This window comes from Harpia harpyja, chromosome Z (genome assembly GCF_026419915.1).
Source record: "Harpia harpyja isolate bHarHar1 chromosome Z, bHarHar1 primary haplotype, whole genome shotgun sequence".
NCBI classification, from domain to species: domain Eukaryota; kingdom Metazoa; phylum Chordata; class Aves; order Accipitriformes; family Accipitridae; genus Harpia; species Harpia harpyja.
Window position 1 is genome coordinate 110,634,184 of NC_068969.1, and position 20,780 is coordinate 110,654,963.

Genomic DNA, 20,780 nt, shown 5'->3' on the forward strand with positions numbered 1-20,780 from the left:
AAGTACCTGTCACTGTAGGATCTGAGCATCCCTCTGCACCTTCATATTCACTTGTCTTTCCCAAAGGACTTGTTTAATCCCCTGTTCAAAAGAGTGTGGGGATGTTGTCATGCGGGTTTCGGTAATGTCTTTGTCAGAGTCCCATTTAAGACATCAGTTACCCTCTATGCATAAACTCTCTTGGAGCCTGACCTTTCTTTTGCTTCAGTTCATGGCCTTATCTCTTTAAGCACTTTACCCTTTAAACTGTTTTGCAGATTTGTATGCACTAGCATGCCTTCAGCTCTTCTTAAGTTTCCTGCTAAAAAAACCCCAAACAAGCACATGCACAGAGATTATCTGGTAAACTGATACAGCCTCTTCATGCAAACTAAGAATTGCTTTCAATATTCACCTAGTCTAACTCTTACTGGGCTATTATCAGAAAGGAATTATTTGTTTTGCTTAAGTATTGTGTTTTCATGGACTGCAGCTCTGAAGTTCTGGGCTGCAATGTAAGTCATACATGGAAGTATTGAGCTAAGTTTTAAAACCTTTTGTTCATTTGTTCTGGCTTAGAAAAATGCTGGAAGTATAAGGTATCTCCAGTGGAACGAAATTTCCACATCTATCTAAACATATTGTTGTTAATAGTCTTTCTTTGAAAATCTACTAGATTTGTTCAAGGGAGCCTTAAGCTAATAATGGCTAGTGATCAGGATGCTAGCAGACGGGATCGGTTATCCCAGTTCTTCCCCTTTAGTTCTTATCCTTTCCCTGCTGTAACTGCTCTTGGTGTCTGCTGATGAGATAGTACTGCAAGATACGAGTTTGGATACTATAAATCAGTTCTTACACAGTTAATTCCCTTTTCCAAGGCTGTTCCCTGTAAATCTTCGTTCTCTGTCTCTTTCCTCAGTTTCAAAGGTAATTTTGACCAAATAATATTGTTAGAACAAGGCTCTAATTTTGTATATTCCCAAGAGATATACTACAATCAGTCTGAAGGGAAGTATAAAAATGGTATGTGCTAACACAGTCAGACTTTCAAAGTTGACTCAGTGTCTTTTATTTTGCTTTCAGGCTGATGCTGTTGGATATTCTTTTCTATTTTTTTTTTTTTAACACAGGACTGCTTGCTGACTAATGGCATTCCAGAACAAGTTACTCTTCTACAATGACAGTACAAGAAACAGGAGGGAAATATTGTTTTCCTATTAAATTAATGGAAGTTTCATAATTCTATGTGAATTCACATAAAATACATTGTATCTTTTGTGTGTTCACTGGCACATAAGCATTTGCTTTGGGTCAATTTGTGTTTTTCCCAGCAGTCAAAATAGCAGTCAAAAAATGTTCAACCTGAAATTGTAAGCAAGGTGAAAATTAAACATGGAGTTTTAGTCTCCTGTTTGGGTTTTGGTGCCATTCAAAACCACATTTCCAAGAGAAATATGTTCAGACAACTGTGAATCAAAGCTGAAGAAAAGGTTTGCCTAAAGCTTTGTGTTATTGAAGCTAGGGCAGCAACTGATACAGTGTTTAAATCTATTAAGATGAAAAACAAAGCAGAAATTATTGAGACATTACACAGAAAAGAATGGAGTCCTTGGCTTCCACTGCATATTGTAAAACCTCTAAAATCAGACTGAGATCATATACTGTTTGCTTTATATCTGTCTTTCTGCCAGCAAATGTTTGCATTTTCAAGACTATTTCAATCTTATCATTTAAACTATAGCTCTTAATCCTTTTTTTCCAGTATACTTGACAGGAAGACAGTGATTTGTCTTTGTTACCTGACTATATCATGAAGTGGCAGTGGTTAATATAAAATCTCTCAGTGCTTAGGCCAAATTCCTGGTAACTTAGTGAGAACAAGCCCTAAGTGTGAGAAGAGGATTTGACTGCTTTGCACCTATTTCAGAATAATGCAATTAATCCCACTTCCCCCCCCCCCCGCCTTTTTTATGTTGATATCTTAGTCTGGTTGCTTATCAGTATCTAAAACATATATATTCTGTAAGTTTTGCATTTTCACTGCTTCAGATGAAACAAAAGTGGCTGCTTTGTCCTACCCTCAAAGTAGACTTCCTCAAAACCATGATAATGAACTCAATGTATTAACCTGAACCGGTCACATCATCGTTTATATACTTACCTTCTTCTGACTGACAGTGAAGCACAACAGACACTAGTATGGAGAAGATAAAGAAGCTGTAGTTTATGGAGAAAGTCTATTAAATCCAGTATCTAAAACAATGCATTTTAATGCATGGACTTCTGAAGCAAAACCTGTGACATTAAATGAGTATCATAGTGTATATAGTGTATCACATCCTTTAGTATCTTGAGATAAATTCTCTTGGTAGCATAAGGCATTTCCAACAATATTAATGGTGTAAATTTTCCAAACTTCGTAATTATTCATCAGAAGTATTAACTAACTTTTCCGTTTGCTTGGAGGAGAGATGAGAAGGACTAGAATAGTGAAAACTGGAAAAAGTTTAATCCATAAATAATATTGCCAATGAAAATGTTGGCATCTGAGCAAATGTAAACATCTTGGCAGCATCACTACCATGACACAGTCAATACCCTGTCAGGCTTGTATGGTCCTTGTAAATCAAATGCAAAGTCATTATGAATTATAATCATTGTGGGAAAGGACAAAAAGCATGAATCTACCTACTGTTACCACAGTGCACCTTGATGATCTGCAAAGGTGGAGGTCTTATACTAATTAAAAAAAAGGAAAGGCACTCTTATAACCAAGGCAGATAAATGTGTTTGTTTGTCAGATGCATCTCTTCCACTCCTCATGTGAACTAATGATGTTGTCTGGAAGCAGAGTTCATTGTATGCAATAGTACTTTGAGATTAATCCTTATTTTCCTCAGACATATTCATCATTTGCTCTTAAGCTGGAACTAGGCCTTGTGCTCTGACCTTGATTCAAGGTGTCAAAGTTATAATCAGCTTCAAAGATGACTAGCAACTAGGTAAGCACTCAGCTTTTGGGCGAAAGATCTCTCTTAAGGAATCCAACTTCTGGCAGCAATATTCCAGCTGGTCAATAAGCAATATCATCTGTGGAGAAGACCAGAGTTAAAGAAAGTACAAAACATAATGAGGACCTACAACAGATTTCAAGACTCCTTAAATATATGATTGCCATCTTAGTAAAATTGCTACTAAAATAGGTTACCAAAGCCAAGTAACATGAGAAATTAATCACAGAACCTGAATTTCAAACTGAAGCAGAATTATATGTAGCCACCTATGTTGTATCTATACATACTTATATGTATATAAATATATACATAAGCATTTTAACTTCAAGTAAGGAATTTCATTAGCACGGTGATGTTGCTGTTTGACTCTGTTTTGTTTCATGTCTCTGCCAGCCTCTGTGTCTATTTCCTCATAAGAAATTAATGATAGGTCTACCAAAAAGGTTAAAAGGAGTCACTTACTCCATCTCTTTGCAATCAGGCCAGTTTTAAGTATTTGAGAAATGCACTTGACGTGCCTAATTGCTTAAACTGAGGCTCAGGTAAGTATTTTTCTAACCAATAAACAAAAAGTAGGTTCTGTGTCTCAGTGTCCATGATCCATTACTCCAACAGATGAGGCAGAGAAACTTCTTTCACTTTTTTCGCAAGAATTTGTGTCCAATTCCACTTTTGACACGGCATGATCAACCCCATAATCTAGTCCGGTGGCTCTCACTTCAGTTAACTTTTTCATCTACCTTTGGGATTGTTTAAATTGTGCTCATCGTGTTTGGTTCCTTTTACCACAGGGATTAGGAAAGAGAAATCACTCCCTGGAGGTGCCTCTTTCTCTCCTCAACTGTAGAAGGAGCTGAGGCTGCCTGAGAAGTAGACATCTCATTTTGGACATGGGTGTCAGGACCACTGAATCACAACTGTTGCTTCTGGTGTTGGCCTACGTCGGTTTAGGGAAGTGTCTTTATGAAATGTTAATTGTTATTTGGGTAGCAGGCAATAAACAATTTACTGATCTGAAACAATGAATTACACAGGAGGATGCAAAAAAACCCAAAAGATTGGCAAAAGGCCTGGAATCAGAAGCCTAATAGAGAAGGGGCATAACTAATGACTAAGTGACAGCAGGTTTAAAGACAGCAGGTATGAAACCTAGGGAGAAAAACACATTAATTGCATTGCAAAACAGATAGGAGCTTAAGACAAAATTTGAACATTATTTAAGTGGGAGAGTGTACACCAAGAAATACTATTGCAGTTTATTTTATTTCCCTGTTTCATTCATAAAGGCTGAATAAATAATACACATCAAACATCCCCAGCTTCTGCTGAAAAAATGACAAGAACAAAAAATAAAGCAAAAGGAATTGGGTGGTTTAACACGAAAATTAAATTCCTTTTTAAACCTGTACTGAGTAGTCTTTCAGCATCAAGTCTGGGGTGAAGAGAAATGCCAGAGAGTTAGAGGATGAGATTTTTTTTTTCATGTTTACTATCAAGTAGGTAGTTTTGGAAATTTCTAACAATACTGAAAATGGAACACACTGTGCCTGAAAATAGTCACAGGAAATGAAATGCTGTCTGCTACTGGTCCTACATATATGGATTGACATACAAAGATTCTATGGGTAAAACTAGGTTAGCATTTACACACTATCGGTAATGTCAGGTATTTTACCATAAAGCAATTCCTGCAGTATTCAATTTTCTTTTTTTCTTTGTGTGGAGGAGAAGTCATTGCTATTTTTTCTTACAGTCTGATTTTTTGGTTGAAATGTCTCCTTTTTTTTTTGCATGATCTACAATGACGTGGAGGGATATTAAAAGCAGAATTTTCAAAAGCTCCTGATGCATCAGTAAAATTACACCCACAGATAATGCCCTCCGTTGGATCCCAACTAGGCCCTTCTAAAAGGTGGGATACTGACATTTGGGGATTTACTCTAAATACCCATGACCAACTATATGACTTGTTTGATCGGTAGTGTTACATCCTGGAGATTCAAGCTGTGTCTTTGTTCCTTAATCTTGCCTATGTGAGTTTGAATCCCCCGTCTTTCCTTCTATAAGTTTATCACATGTAGAGTTAAATCTGACCATGTTTCTCTCTTCCTTTCCACATAATACTGTGAGCAATGATATCTGGTTTCCAATGTATCTCTATCTCAGACAACCTGATAGTTATTGTTACTAGAATTGCCTGTCACAAAAGTCAAACGTTTAGAGTGAGATTTATCCCAACAAGCTTTATGCACATAAAAGACTGGTGTGTAGCCTAATTTCTAATTGGCAAAGAGATGGAAGTACCTCCAAAAGCGATTTATCCCACCTTGCACGCCTGTCTCCAGGTGGGTTGAGTCACCCTCGGGAAGTGTCTATTCCTTTCAATTTCCTTTAACTATGTTGCTGTGGTTGAATATTACCATGACAGCGCTTACTGGGAGGAAGAGTCTTCTACAGGAAAATTACCTGCCAGCTGGCAATTGCACTGGGATATAACAGATTGTCATACAGGAAAATGGAGCGTTTTAGGACAGTGCAATACATTGCAGGCTCCAAGGATTAACTGCACACCCTGTATTGATATTTGTAAGCAAAGAAGTCTGTGTTGACTTTTGGGCTGAGCAAGACTTGAAGGATGAAGCCTATTAAAGAACCTCAAATTTTTCTGCTGTCAATTAAACCAGGAAGTCTACTCTCAGAAGATCAGCTTCCAGACTTCTGCTTTTGGGACTTTTCTGTGATTTTTTACAATATTTCTATTTTTTAATAACAATAAAGGATATGCAAATTACTTTTCTGGATAAAGACTGAATAAATAATACACATCAAATGTCCCCAGCTTTTGTCTGAACAAATGAAAAGAACAAAAAATAAAACAAAAAGAATTGAGTAGTTTAACACAAAAACTAAATTCCTTTTTTAACCCATACTGAATAGTCTTTCAGCATCAAGTCTGGGGTGAAGAGAAACGCCAGAGAGAATTGGAGGATGCTTTATTTCTGAGAAGAATGTAGGTAGCCTCCTTAAAGTGTCTAAAAGTGGGCACATGGAAATTAAGATAAATGTTTAGATCATAATGACCTAACACTGTTGAGACAGAACTGCAAAAATGCAGATGCAGATATAAGGGCTACTTACTTCCAAAGTTAATTTCTCAAGAAGTTAAATGGATAATGCAGACTTCTTCATTTCAGAAGGGATACAATGATCATTGAATGTGCAAAGAGAGCCTGAAATTACAAGGCAATACTAGAAGTGTAGGAGTTAGTTCCCAGAAAAAGTAACAACATGGGCTATTTCCAGGAAGTGAACCCAACGGTGTTACAGGAGCTCTGAGATTTCTACTGGCAGTAAGCTGAAGAGCTCGCCACAATGGTGCTGTACCTGTTGCAAAGTGTAGAAACCTGCAAAGCTGCAGTATGAAAATCTGGTTAGTAGATGATTCTCTGTGTGATGAGCAGAAGTGCAATCGCTTCTCTTGAGCAACGCTATCACTAGTGTGGTACAAAAGTGGGATAAGCAGGATTTACTCCTCTGAGGTCCAATAAGGAACTCATTCTGTATCCTGGCCAATTTGCAGTTTGGGTAACTACAGACTGGCCTGAAGAAGTATTGCTAAACTTTCCGCCATAAATTGTAAGTAGATGTTTCTTAAACACAGCTACACAAAGGATTAGGAGGACAGGGGATACAGTGTGTAAAAAAATAAAAAAAGCTGTGGTTTAAAAAAAAACCTCTTTATATTTACCAAGTGACAGCTCCTTGTACTGTTTCCAGCAGTGATTGTAGACTGGATGCTCATCTTTCCATGAGCCATGGGAGGGAGAATGTAATGTCCCGGGAGGAAGAAGCTTTCTGGCAGTACGAAGCCTTGGTCTCTCACAGCAACTCTCTTCCTTCACCTGAACACCCCTAAAGTGGTTCTGTAGACACATGAGCTTAGAGAGAGAGATCTAGATGTCTGTAAATATCCAGGGACAGAACGGATTTTACTGAAAATGTAGCTTATAAGGGCATACTGACTTATCTATGAATATATTTTTTTTAATTACAAATTGGGGTTTTCATATGCTGATACAGGGGGCCCACAGGATAATTTAATAGCTGACAGAGATCCCCTAATCAAAAGATATGGCAAAAATTAGTGACAGGGGTAGCATTAACATTCCCAGCTTCTCCCATCCTCACAGACACAGAGGTAATATTGATGTGGGACCAGGAAAAGGAATATGTTGCAGCCTATGGAAACAATCAATGACCATATGTTTCTCATGTATTTTATAACATATGCCATACACTATTTGTCACAGGTCCCTTGTATTGTACTCAGAGCACAAAGTAAAGGAAAAGGAAAATATATTAACTTTCTAGTAGTTATTTTCATGTAATTGTCTGGTCTCAGCCCAAGTCTTAATCAGATAAAACCCACCAAATTCTCCATTGATCAAAGTCTCTCCAAGAGGCAGTGTTATATTCAACATTGATCTTCCATTGATTTAGTGTTATTTAAACAAGGCTAAATTTAAGCTAGCATTTTCAGACAGATAATCAAGAACAGAACCAAGTTTATTGGGCCTTTTAATAAATTATGGTGAATTGAGGAACTCTGTTAACCAAAGTCAGCTGTATTCTTGTTAAAAATAAGCCCAGAAATGGTGTCAAACTAGACACCAGTAAGATGTTCCAAACACACTTTGAACAATGTAGCTCTTTTTCAGTGTTGAAAACTTTGTTCATATTTTTATGAAGGCATTTGGTTTTGCCATCAAGAAACCATGAGAGAAAGAATGGATGTAGTACAATATACACAGAAAAATTGTGGAGTTAGACTTCTCTTCTCCTTTACCTCCTTCATAAATATAAAGCATCAGATAATAGAAACCAATTCATGTGATGTACTGTAAGTCAGGTGCTATTAGAGTCAAAGGTGTTACCTGCCTTAGTAAATAGTTGCAATAATCTATAGCCTAATATACTGTAAACCATGGTAATAGATAAGAAGAAAGCCAGGAAAACCTCTTACAAATAGCCTCTACTGTTTGAGTTTTCAGGGAGCAACGTGGAAAGATTTTCCTACCCCATCACAACCCAAGGAGTGATTTACATTTCAACCTGTGCAAATTAAGCAAAATAAATAACTACTTAAAAACAGATAAAGAAGTAACAGTCTGGAGAAGTCAGAGTCTCTCAGAACTGTTTCCCTAATAACTCATCCTTTATGATACTAATAAAGCAAAAATAAGGGGGAAGGGAATGTCAAAGTTTGTTTTCTTTTCCACCCATTAAATTTGAGGAAAGAGGAACGACACGTTTAGACTCCATTTCTAAACCAGATAACAACAGAGACCAATATCAACAGTTGGCGAATATTGGAATCAGGACTTTATGATTCAGTAGCCTTGTGGAAGCTTATCCTGACGTTGTATTGGCATCCCAGGTATTTATCCTACATATCCAGTATACTGACAAGTAAGCAAAGCACTAACAATGATTCACCTGACAGAAGAGTAAAGCTGCTAATGCAGGAAACTCTAGCCAACTCTGATTTTTACAGCCAAAGCTTTCCACTGTCTGTAAACTGAACTGTTTCTATTTATTGATAGATAGAGATCCAGTTTTCTAAGCATTTATAATAGATACTGCTTTGTAAAAAACCCACAACTGTACCCGATATGTAAAACAAGTCTTAAACCCTAACGGTATGTCTGGTTGTATCAGAGACAGCCTAGTAATACTAAAAAGTTTAGGAACCTCTGATCAAAAAAGTCTTCAAGAACAAATTGCATAGGACCAAACTCAAAGATTTCTTGTACATTTTATTTAGACATTATTTTAATTATGCTTCTTTTTTCCCACTTTGATTTCTTATATCTTCAACAGTCCATTCAGTGAATTTCTGTATTTATATTTCAGTTCTTCAATGTGTAAGTTCTGTAGTATGCGCTTTCCTGAAGTTTAGGCAATTTTCATCAGTGGTTTCTCACTTGTAACGATTTGAAAATGAACATGTTGAGCAGTTCTAGTACATTTCTCAGCTGTGATCCCTTTTTTATGAGTCCACTTTGGTTGTCTTTAATATATTTCTAGATGTTTTGTACTCTCTTCTCTTACTGCTAATTCTTGTATCTTTTATATAGCTGAAGTTAGGCTCACAAGCTAGCTATTTCCTGCATACTCCATTATTCTCTTTGAAGCATGCCTCATAAGTGCTCAATGTAACGTTACTGAGGATACCTATGAGCAAAATAGCAAGAGGTTAATACAATAAAGTATGATGGGACTTATTTGGGGGGGGTCACAGACACGGCTACAGAAAGGAAGGGCTTCATTGGGATTGAAGTCAGTGAAAAGAGAGGATAAAATTGCAAATAGATGAATTTTCTTCTTTTATCTGTAAGTCCAAGTGACAGAAAACAGCATTCTCACTACAATTCTGTTCCATGATACTTCACAGAATTATTAAAGTTCAGGGATGCAGAACATCTCTGAACATAGTATCTTTCATCCTACCTTTACCCAAGATAGAAAGCTGATTCTGCTGAGGTTTTGACATATTCACATCACGTATAATTGTAAAAACATCATTTTTAATTACCCTTTTAATTATGCCTCTCTTTTTCCTCAAGTAGGGACACGTGGCTGTGACAAGAAAAACCAAAATACCGTAGAAAATACCAGTTAAGGCAATTTCTGATAGGAATAGGAGAAAACCCATCATTATTTCTACTTAGGTTTCCAACTCGAGTTCCAAATCCCCCCAAAAATCAGGCAATACAGCTGAAAATCCACAGTGCTACAGAGATATGTAAGTGCATCTGGAGGATTCTTCCTTGCTAATTGGCCAGTGATGCTTCTGACCATTCATATATATTTGTGGATAGTGGCCTTAACCTCTTTTGATGCACAGTCTAATGAAACTGCATCTGGACTGGCTTTGGTGAGTATTGCATTAGGACTTCTCAACAAGTGTGACTATGTTGAATCATCTACGAGACTTTCTTCTGAAGCTGAGCCAGTAAGTGAAGAGAACACTTTCGGTGTCATGATGTGATTTATATATCACTGTTTCAAAGGTTTTAAACTTTTGTTTAAACTGTTTGTTTTCAGTTACATTTGATTTTGATAATGGTTGTTTAAACTTTGTTGCTCTTAAGCAACAACAAAAGTGATGTTAGTGCTACAAAAGCACCCCAAACCTGTGTGAAGTGCTAGGAAGGATGGTTTGAGCAGCATGCTTTGGAGACAACCAGCTCTGAGCAGAGCCACTCTTCACTAATTAGCCAGAAGCCATTTAAAATATCCATTATGGACTCAATACCAGAAACTCAAGATATTTAAGCAAAAATGACAAAAAAAATATTGTTTACTCTTCACAAAAGAGACAATTATTTGCTATACAATTTTTCTGTGACCATGTACGTCACAAAAAGTTGAAACCCTGACATCTCCTTTCCCTTTCAGCTTGGTCTATTTTTCCTCTCTCCCTTTTGGAATGGAGGATTTGGGGTTTTTCTTTCTTTTTATTTTGTTTTGTTTTTAAACTTGAAGTCCTCCAACCCAGTCCCAGTATACAGATAGCACAGACTTTTGCATGCCCACAGGTAAAATGCAAAACAAATCAGGCCTGAATTGTCAGGTGATGACATACATGACTGTCTATCCTTCTGCCAGCCCTTATAAATGCTTAACAAATGGCCTTCTAAGAACTAAATAGGCAGTTGAAATATTCATACACTTCATGGCTATATTACTCTCTTGGACTACACAGCAATTGTCTATTTCCTGTCTTTCTGGTTCAAAGTCACAAAAAAAAGGAGAGGAAATGGCCAAACTGCTCATACCCATCGTACCAAACCCATCACTGAATTTGTCCCATCAGCAGCAGCTGCCAGGGTAACATAGAAATGAAAGCATTCACCATCTTTCCACTTATTTGTCCTTTCTTACATTTTCTGAAGGCCACCTCAGTTCATTTTGATTTACGTTTGGCACTGGTTACTAAACTTTTAGAGAAAAATTGGTTTATATAGGAAATAATCACGTAGTTTACCAGCATTTCGTCCAGCAGGCAAGCCGAGACATTGAGGTGGCCAGCAGTTATTGAATGCGGTGGGGTTGCAGTGGTGGGCCAAAAAAACAAAAGATCAATGAATACAGTGAGCAGATGGGATGGTGATTCTCCCACACAGGTCATGCAAGGCAACTAATCTTGTCAAAAAGCTTCTTTGCAATTATTAAGATGATGTCTGTATTTGACTGCTAATTTCGCTAATGACATTCACCCTGCATTACCAAAATAGGGAGGCCAACATAAACACTAAACCCAAATCCGTGTGTAATCCCCTAAATAATCACAATTTGCATTTCAGTCTTTTTAAGAGGTATCAATTCACTGGTTTGAGTGGATTAAGTCTTTGTTGAGTTGTACCGTGTGGGCTGCTGTAGTCTGCTCTTTCTGGTTACTTCCACAGCATCGCGCAAGCGAAATGTCACAGGGATTCTTGCTGCCTGCTTTTCTTGGCTGTTTGCATATGTTTAATAGAGTCTGATTCACTTATGATTTCTGACTGCAGTTTATTAGCTTTGCCAGGAAGATGAAAATGCGAGGTAAATTCATTCGAGCAGATGTGAATGTTTTTTAAAAGAAAATGTCAGTCTTCTTTTTTTGCCCCCCTTACTGTTCCAAACCCATAGGTTTCCAGGAAATCTTTAGGGAACCCCAGGGAAATTAGAGTAAAATATTTATAACTGAGTTAGAATAATTGGTTGATTTGGAGATAACTGGAAAGGTATCCCTGCTATTTTTACCCTATAACCTCGAATATTCTTACTGTGACAACCATTTCGTATTCAGCAAAAATGCAGTCTTAGCAGTTGATGGAATATGCAGACAGTGACCACATCTAAGTATTTTATTTTAATGTGCCACTAGACTGATTTTCTCTTTTTTGCCAAAGACTTCAAGCATGATTTTTCATATAAATCATGTACATAAAAAAAGAATGAAATTGCTTGAGTAGCTCTTCTGAAAAACTTTTTAAAATAAATTGTTGTTGTTAGTGACCTTCTCTGGTTTCCTATTTCTAATTTTGATATTGGAGGTGAAATGTTGAATTTTTTAATGTTTTATTCTTGCCTTCATTAGCATCTGCTGTGCAGTGATAGTGTGTCAGCTGCCTTAGAGAAAGGCTTGACGCACATGGCCTTGCTTGAAAAACTTGTAAAGTTGATAGCCAAAATGAACAGCTGATGTGTGAACACAAGAAATAACATCGGAGTTAAGGAGTCACAGATTGATAGCTTCTCTCTGTCTTTAAGCAGAAGAAAAATAGGTCTACTCTTATAGTTTCGAGACATTTATTTAAGGATGGGACTGAGGAAGAAAGGACATTGAAATTATTCACAATCAGTGACTAAAGCGAAATAGGTGTCCATCTAGCTAAAATAGCCTGAGCCTTCACAGGATAAATTTTAAATGTATTGTTCCAGCTGAGGTCGTATCAAACTCATGTAATTGATACAGGTGATCCCAGCAGACTATTTACCTCACCATCCTGAATAATCTACTTTCTTCCCAGTAGTATTGTTGTTCCTGTATCTTGGAAAAAGCCTCAAAATTAAAAAAGAAGTAAAAATTCTCTTGGATTTGACACAGAATAATTGCTTTTAATAACCAATGTAAATCATCACAGATTCTTGATTCAATATAGTGACTTCTGATTTACTTTGCATGACTGATGGGAGAATCAGGCCAATTGCACTTGCACTTTAAAAGGCCAGTGGTTCCATTTTCATAAGTAAAATAAAGGGATTCCTAAGAAGCAGCTGTATTTCTTTATTTGAGGGTGTTTGTGGGGAGGCACAAGAAACTATACAAATGTTGCAGTGTAAAGCAGTCTGATGGATTGCTGGTGTAGAGTGCCCTTAATGTGAGATGTTCAGCTTTGCATCTCCCCTGCTCATATGTTACCACTAACTTGGTTTTATGCTTCATTATTAATCTGTAAACTGTCTGCAGAACAACAGGAGATGAATGTCCAGGCTGAAATGGGTGGGGGTAGTCATTGATCAAACTGCTCAAGACAGTTCCTATCGATTTCTTGAACATATGCATCCTACATGTCTGCAATAATATGGGAAAGGGTTTTGCAATACAAAAAAAAAAAAAAATCCCATTTGTTTGGATTTTGCTTAGAAGGTAGAAGATTTTATAACATTATATCTGTATATTGTGGTTTGGTTTATCGGTTACATTGATACCAGTAAGTTCTGGGGACTAGACTGCTAAGAGCTTTTTAATTGTGGGTAAAAAAAGACTGAACAGAAGAGTGACTATAGCTTTTGTAGGTGAAGAATTTAGATGATTGTTTTATGTCTCTGAAAAGAAGCTTCCAAAGACCACCATTTTATTGGAATGGTGCAAATACGTTGATTCAATGATTTGGATAAACAGGCTATATAACTCATCAACCTCTATGTCTATGAAGATTTGTACATTATATGACTAGACCATGACACAAATACGTGTGGTTTTCTCCTGACAACATGTTATCTTCATCAGGGAAGAAAAATCTCCAAATTTTAAGAATTTTGCTGGGAGACTCTCCAACTGTTACTTAAAAAAATAAAAAAAAAATTAAAAAAATAAAAAAATAAATAATTGAGCCTGCACAATTTAGCTGGAAACCTTTGAGGGGAAATCACTTCTTTCTGGTCCTGCTGCATTCCATCTCCAGGAATTAGACTGAACTTTCTAACAAGATATTGGCTGGAATCTGGAAATATAAATGAAAAAAAAATAGAAGGAATTGAAAAGTGCTATGCAACGACCTAAAAAGATATTGAATTTGGCTTAAAAGATGTCCAGGCTGGTTTCAGTAGATAGATATAGAGAGAGATAGATAGATATACACACACAGAGATAAAGTCATATGAAGAATTATTGAGAACTAGCACTGGAGATTAATTTTGGTGAAAAAAAACATTGAATGAGATTAATTAATTTTGTGATACTGTTCATTTCTGTCTCTTGGCAATATCTAATTGGGGATTTGATACAAAGCTAGAATGGGAAAAGTTAAATATTTCTCAACAAACTTTTATGACTTGCCCTGTTATATGCTGCACCTTCAAATTCTGAGGAATGAGAATGTTAATAGCTGGCAGAGATGGTAACTGGTGCCTTTGCAAATTCCTCCAGTCCACTCCAGATCGAACATGAACTTATAAGGAATTCACATTTACGCTTTTTCACTATTTTTACCATCTGAACCAAAGTTAATTTAAGTAGAAGAATATGGAAAGCTATGTAAGAATTTCCTAGCACGGAAGAAAATGTGCATCTTTTCTATACAAGGACTAATTGTCATGAATCATATAAACAATAGTGAGGAATACTGGATGTGTTGATGTTATGATGGCACTTCCATCTTCCATTTCTTACTCTTCAGCAGCTCTGTTAATTCAAAATTTACTGGAAATAAAGATTTCAGCTTTGCCTTGCAGCATTGATCTGAAGCAGAGTTGAACCACTTATTAGAACATAGAGTCTTCTGAGCCAAAGAAATAATCAAAATTCCAATTAATGCTGCTGCAGCATTACACTATTGTCATAGTAACAGTGGCATGAAAGTTTATATCAAAAGTCTTGTTAGGAAGTGCCAGTCTAAAAGCAATCAAATCCCTGGGAAAGCATTCAGAAGTTCAAAAGAAACTAATGAAAGAGGCCTTTAGGATGTAATTTCATTGACAGTTATTCTTAGTTAACAGAGGCAACTCAACCAGGGTCTTCTGTTACAAGGAAGCTCAGTGGTATTAGAGCAATAGTGCTAAGATTAACAGAAACAAAGAGGGACTGTGCAGAAACACCAAAGCACAAATTTGTGTTTGGAAAAGGTAAACCCACAAAACAGTAACAGCATTAGGAAGATGATTGTGGAGAAGATGCTATGTGGCCTGAAAAAATGGGTAGGTAACTTGGGTTCAGAACGCATAGAAGAGAGGACTTCCAGGCTCTTGGAGATTGACCGGGTGTTTTAAATGCTTAGGTGAATGGTCCTCAGCTTGTGACCAGCGTATAATATACTGCCTGAAAGGCAGTCTGATCTGTCTTGAGGGCACAGAGGGAGGAAAAATACCAACAAAAAAATCCCCAAACTCAGTGAGCACATTCTGATGTTGGTCAGCATGCTAGCTTTTACGTGATTTCCATCGTAAAGTTAAGGAATGTGTACTAAATGCTTTTTCCTATTGTATGTTTTATGTTGGGTTTTGGTGGGGAAGTGGATTGTCGTTGATTACAGTTTGACAGCAGCTGAAATCCCACAAGAAACGCCGTTCTTTCATAGCATTCCAGGAAAAGATAGAGGCGTTGTCATAAAGATGGATATTCTCATGAGAGTTCTTCTGCTTGCATGAAGGGAAGCGAAAAACCCACACAGGATCAGAAAGTCATTCCAATATCTCCTAAGCTCACTAGGCTGCCAGATTCAAGCTGAGATATAAGTCTTGATTTGCAATCTAATAGAAAACTTAGTCCTCATTTTGAATCAAATTTAGACTCAGTGGTCAAATCTTGCAAGCTTGGATAGCTAAAATCAAGTGAATGTGACACACTGAAATAATCATTGGTCACGTCCCCAGTATGTGCAATGCAGTCCTGTCAAACCAAAAGCAGACAAAAAAGAATAACAGATGTGAAACAGCATCTAAAAGCAGAAAAGAGAAGAGAAGTGAGTCTTGGGAGGAGAGGGGGGCTATAAGAGATTCGTGCACGTTCAGGTAATGTTCTTTTGATCTTCTCTCACTCCTGTATTTCATGTTCATCATTAATGCCTGCACAGAGAGGAGGAAGGATGGAAAATCAGGTAATTAGTTACACATGTACTTTGATCAGTATTGCATTTTTCTTTTTCAAGTTGTTTGCCAAAGTGCAAAGAGACGAAAGGGAGGGTTTCATTCATGGCAATTGTTCAGTCAAGCACATTCTCAGGAATGCTTCCATAATCTCTAAATTTAATCCTGTCCTTCTTTAATGATAACTCAAAGGTGATTTGGAATTGATTTTATTTTGACATCATCAAAGCTTTCTTCCTAGTAGAATTTCTGTATTTCCACGTCCTTGATCTCAAGCCACTGTACGCAGGTATGTAACTAGCATGTTTTTGCAGATGATGAGCACAAGGTCTGGAGAGATAAATAAATGGCAGGAGCTTGAAAAGTTAGAATTAGGTTTAGAAATCTCCTGTTTAGTGCTCAGACGTTGACTTTCCAAAGAGGGGAGAAACTTCCCCAGCTCTTTCTTGTTGGTAGTAGCTGGTGCTATACATTGTCCCTTGTGAAGTGACGTAGTGCCTGTCATACAGATAGGGTCCCCATCACCATCTTCAGCTTATCATATCCTCCCTTTACCATTCAACATAAGAGAGAGGGAAAAGAAAAGAGTGGGAAAATACTTACGCAGAAGGGGCAGGGTCCTTTATCTCAGATATGCTGCTGGAGTGAGCCTTTTTTAGGCTAGTGTTGACATTGAAATAAGGATATAATTTAAAGAGGGACATGGCTGTACCCATTCAGTTCCCAGCTGGAGAGGGAAGGGGAGCGATACGCCATCAAATTATCAAATCCCACAAGTGTGCGTAGCTCTGGTTTTGTCCTTCCCTAATGCAGCAGGCAGGCAGCTGATGGGCTTGTGAGATGAGACACGGGTCGTTTCCCTTCGCGTCCTAGCTGGGGCCAGTGTTTGAAAGCGGGGTTGTGTGTTAACTATGACAATTCTCTATAGGAACTTTTACTGGAACTTTAAAAATGTGCCCTGTAATAGCCTTAGACAGCAGTCAGCACGGGTCTGGCTTTATGATCCTTTTCCTCTCCATCACAGAGTCCCAGGACACCTGTCCATAGAGCTCCCCATAACCACTATAACTAATGAGGCTGTGGAGCACAACAGAACAGCATAGGTCACTCACTACCAACAGTATGACAAGTGTTGGTTCTGTATAAATTACCTTGTAGACATGTTTTGTAGAATATTTCATTATTTTGCGTGGCAGCTTCAATAGCAGCAGTATGGGACACATCTCCCATTAGTAGCGTACAATATATTTTCTTGTCAGTTAATCTTGAAAGCTGGCTACTGTTCCTCAAAAAGGCTGGATCTTTCATTTCCTTCTAATAAATACTTCACGCTAAATGCATTATTGCTAGAGAGATGTCAGTAATCGAATGCTTATCATCACATTTTCCTTGTGGCCTATGACAAAAATATTTTCTGTAGTGGATGCAAAAGGAGAGCGAGAGAGGTGATGGGAGTAAAATAAGGAGAGCAGATCAAATCAAGTGTTAGACAAATAGACTTCTGAATAACCAGATCTCCTGTATACAACACAAAGACTGGAAGTCTCTGAGAACTGAAAGAAAACAGAGAATATGTTTCAGTGGGAAAAAAAAAAAAAGCTCTGAAGAACAGAAGTATGTAAAGTATTAATATCTCCTTGAATATTTTGTGAATCTTCTATGGTGCTTACTCTGCTCTATGTACTTTATAACCTACCTGTGTCTGTAAAGTGTAAGTATTTAATCCTGGCATACTTATGCACTTTAAAAGACAGTTATTGGAGACCTGGCTCTGCTAAAATTGTTGCTATGAATTTTTTGGTAGCATAAATGCGTAGGCCAGAGCAATGACCCACTATTTCTTTTGCATCATTATCTTTTGCAGCTCCTTACAAAGAATTAGCCATTTTAGACATGTTGCATATGTTTCTGTTTTATATTGCATGCAGAAAAAAAGCACAGCAGCAGTTTGCATTATATTTATTCCAAGCAATTATGATGCACTGCTATATGAGCACTGAGAACACAGTCTCATCAAAAATTGAAGCAAATGAAGGAAAATACAAAGGACCCCTACAAAAATGACTGTGAGGAGGTGGTGAGTGGAAGTGTGAGAAGGGACAGGCTTAGGGTGTTTGTTTTCTTTTTGCTTAAAACATTTTGAAGATCAGAGATTCATGTAGGTTTCTAAAGAAATATGTCTGCAGATCATTTACTCTGCCAAGCAAGATTTCAGCTGATAACTTCTTATTGACTGAATCCCATTTTTCCACTTACCCTCCAGGAAGGAGCAGGTTTATAACCTTCTTGGCTGCAAACTCCCAAAGGCTCTGTAGAAACAACTCTCCCCCAGTTATGGCAAAGTAACAAAAGTAATCAACTTAATCCTTTCACAAGCCAAGCCCTGTGCCTTCCAGATCTCTAGGGTGTCCATCCATCTCAGCGCATATCTTCATCCCTTCCAGTTAACGTGTGGCATGAGCCCCGGTGGTTCAGAGGGAAGATGTTGATGTGTTTGGGTCTCAAGTCTTCTACAGGCTGAGAAAATCACTTAGCCTTTCTATGTATCTTTGCCCCTGATGATGGAGATAAAATCTATCATTACTTCTACACTTTTTCTTGCCCGTATCATGTTTATATAAGTTCTTAGGCTGAGGTTCTTATCAGTGATAAAATGGTATTTTGTAAATGGGGCCAATTCCACTGTCAGAGGTCCTTGGTGAACTGTTGTACAGGTATTAATGAGGGAGTGAGGTGAACAGGGATATTTGGCACATACCAGGCCTCAGAAATCCAGAAGCTGCTTAACTGGAGAGTTTTTAGGTATTTTTGAGCCCTTAAAGCCCACTGATACATTTAAGGAAAATAAAAGTGAAAATTCAATCTGCTCTAACATATCTGCCTGTCTATCTGTGTGTAGGTTTTACATTACCGTTCTATCACAGTATCTGAACAGTTTTCACACAAAAAAATCAGTAACAGTGGTGTTATCTCTCCCTGCCCGTGCTGGCTTTTCTCCTTTTCGCTCCTTCTCAGGCTGTCTCTGAGCTTGTCACCTCCACGCTGCGAACACCAGCGCTGCCCGTGAGCTGGCACGGCTGAGGAAGAGAAGCCATTTCACTTGAAATCAAGAGGCCCAGCAAGTGCCATTTATCCTTTTTATCGCAACCACCGTGCACCCTGCCGAGATGCAAAAGTCTGATTTCCCCGCGCATGTGGCGGGTTTGGTGGATGGGAAATCTATATCGGCTGGCACAGGAGGGCTGCGTCCTACAAGGGGGACGTGTCCTCGCCTCTTCGGGAAGAGGACAACCAACCAACACCTACTTCTGGGGCTTTCCACGCTCTGCGGAGGCGTTTATCTGCTCGGTTTGACTTCGGTCACCTGTTGAGCCTAAGCAGTCTGAAGTTCTTGGGTTTTTTTTTTTCTTTTTTTTTCCTTTCTCTCTTTTTTTTTTTTTTTTTTGCCAAGCTCTCCTGACTTTTGCATTCTCTGTGTGTGCGATGAGGGTGGTTGTGTGAGTTGCTCAGAGAATAATTATCCTTGCTGAGACCTGAGGAGGCAATTCATCATGTCAGACTAACAATGGCTGCAGATAGCGCAAGGAAACCTACATAACTAAGCATTGAAAACTAAGCACAGAGCGTGCTGACTTTCCCTGGTGAATATAGAATTTGGGGTCGTTATCTCACATTTTTGCTGAATATCAGTGGACGTATTTTGAGGCTAACAGATGCATCACTTTGGCTTTATTTCCATTTGCCAGGAAAACAGAGGATTTATGGCCATTTCACAGAGCCCACCATGCAATGCTATGAATAGTATCAAATAGTCTTTTTGCTGAATTCTGCTTGCCTTGGGGGTATGTGTAATTATCTCTTCTGATATATTGCATATTGAATTGTATTTATTTTTATTGTGATGTGCAATGGTATGTTCCTGTTCCATTTATTGGCATCTTGCAGATAGATGGCAATTGTATATAAATTTGTTATTTGTTCCAGAGGAAGGCTGCAGTCTTCTCTGAGTGTTTGGATCTTGGAAAGTAAACTTCATTTACAGCTCTTGTAGCAATGGACTTTTTCCTCCTTTCAGACCTGGCATACAGCAGGAGTACCCACACCAGTGCCATGCCTACTCCTGCATATTTCAAGGCCCCAGATTCAAAGCCTGCTCATTTCAGGGAGGGTATTTTCTATAAGCTGAGAGAGCTTTGTTTAGGGCTGCATGGAAGATAGGTTTAAATTAGTTCAGTATATCTGATAGCATTGGAAAGAAGGTGAGCCAAACCCTGCCAGACATCTCCTTTTTTAAAGGCATCTAGGATATACATACATACTTACATACATACATTTTCAGTGATGTTGGTGAGTGCATGTGTATTTTTATTCTTCTTTTACCAAAGCTTTGATCATTTTGTGGATAGAAGCAGATTTTGAAGATGTTTTCAGCCCCATTTTCTGGGAGTAAATTCTCCTTTGTCAATAAGGAGGGAGGCTGGGTAAATCAACTTGGAAATAGTAAAAGATGAACTGTTGTGAGATAAATTATACTTTTTTTTCAAAAGTTATTTCAAAATTTTAAAAAATGTAATGAAAGAAGTTTGTCAAATTTTCTGATTATTAATTTGAGACTGGACCTTTAAAATCAAGCTGTTAACTCACAAGAATCTTGTTTCAGATGTCCTCCTAAGCTACTGGTAGAAGTCAGGTCTTTTCTGCATGTCTTTTTGCAGGATAAAGAATATTTTCACTTCTTTCACAGGAAGGAGACAGAAAAGGCAAAGAAAATTTTTCAAAACTTCAGTGTGAAAAAATTTAAGAGCCAGATTTTGAACAAAACTTTTTTTTTTGTTCTCAAATGAAAACTATATAAATACAGCTGGAAATAAAGCCATTCTCAAAATATCCATTACAATGGCCCAAAGAAGTTCAATAGGGGAAAGCTAAAAT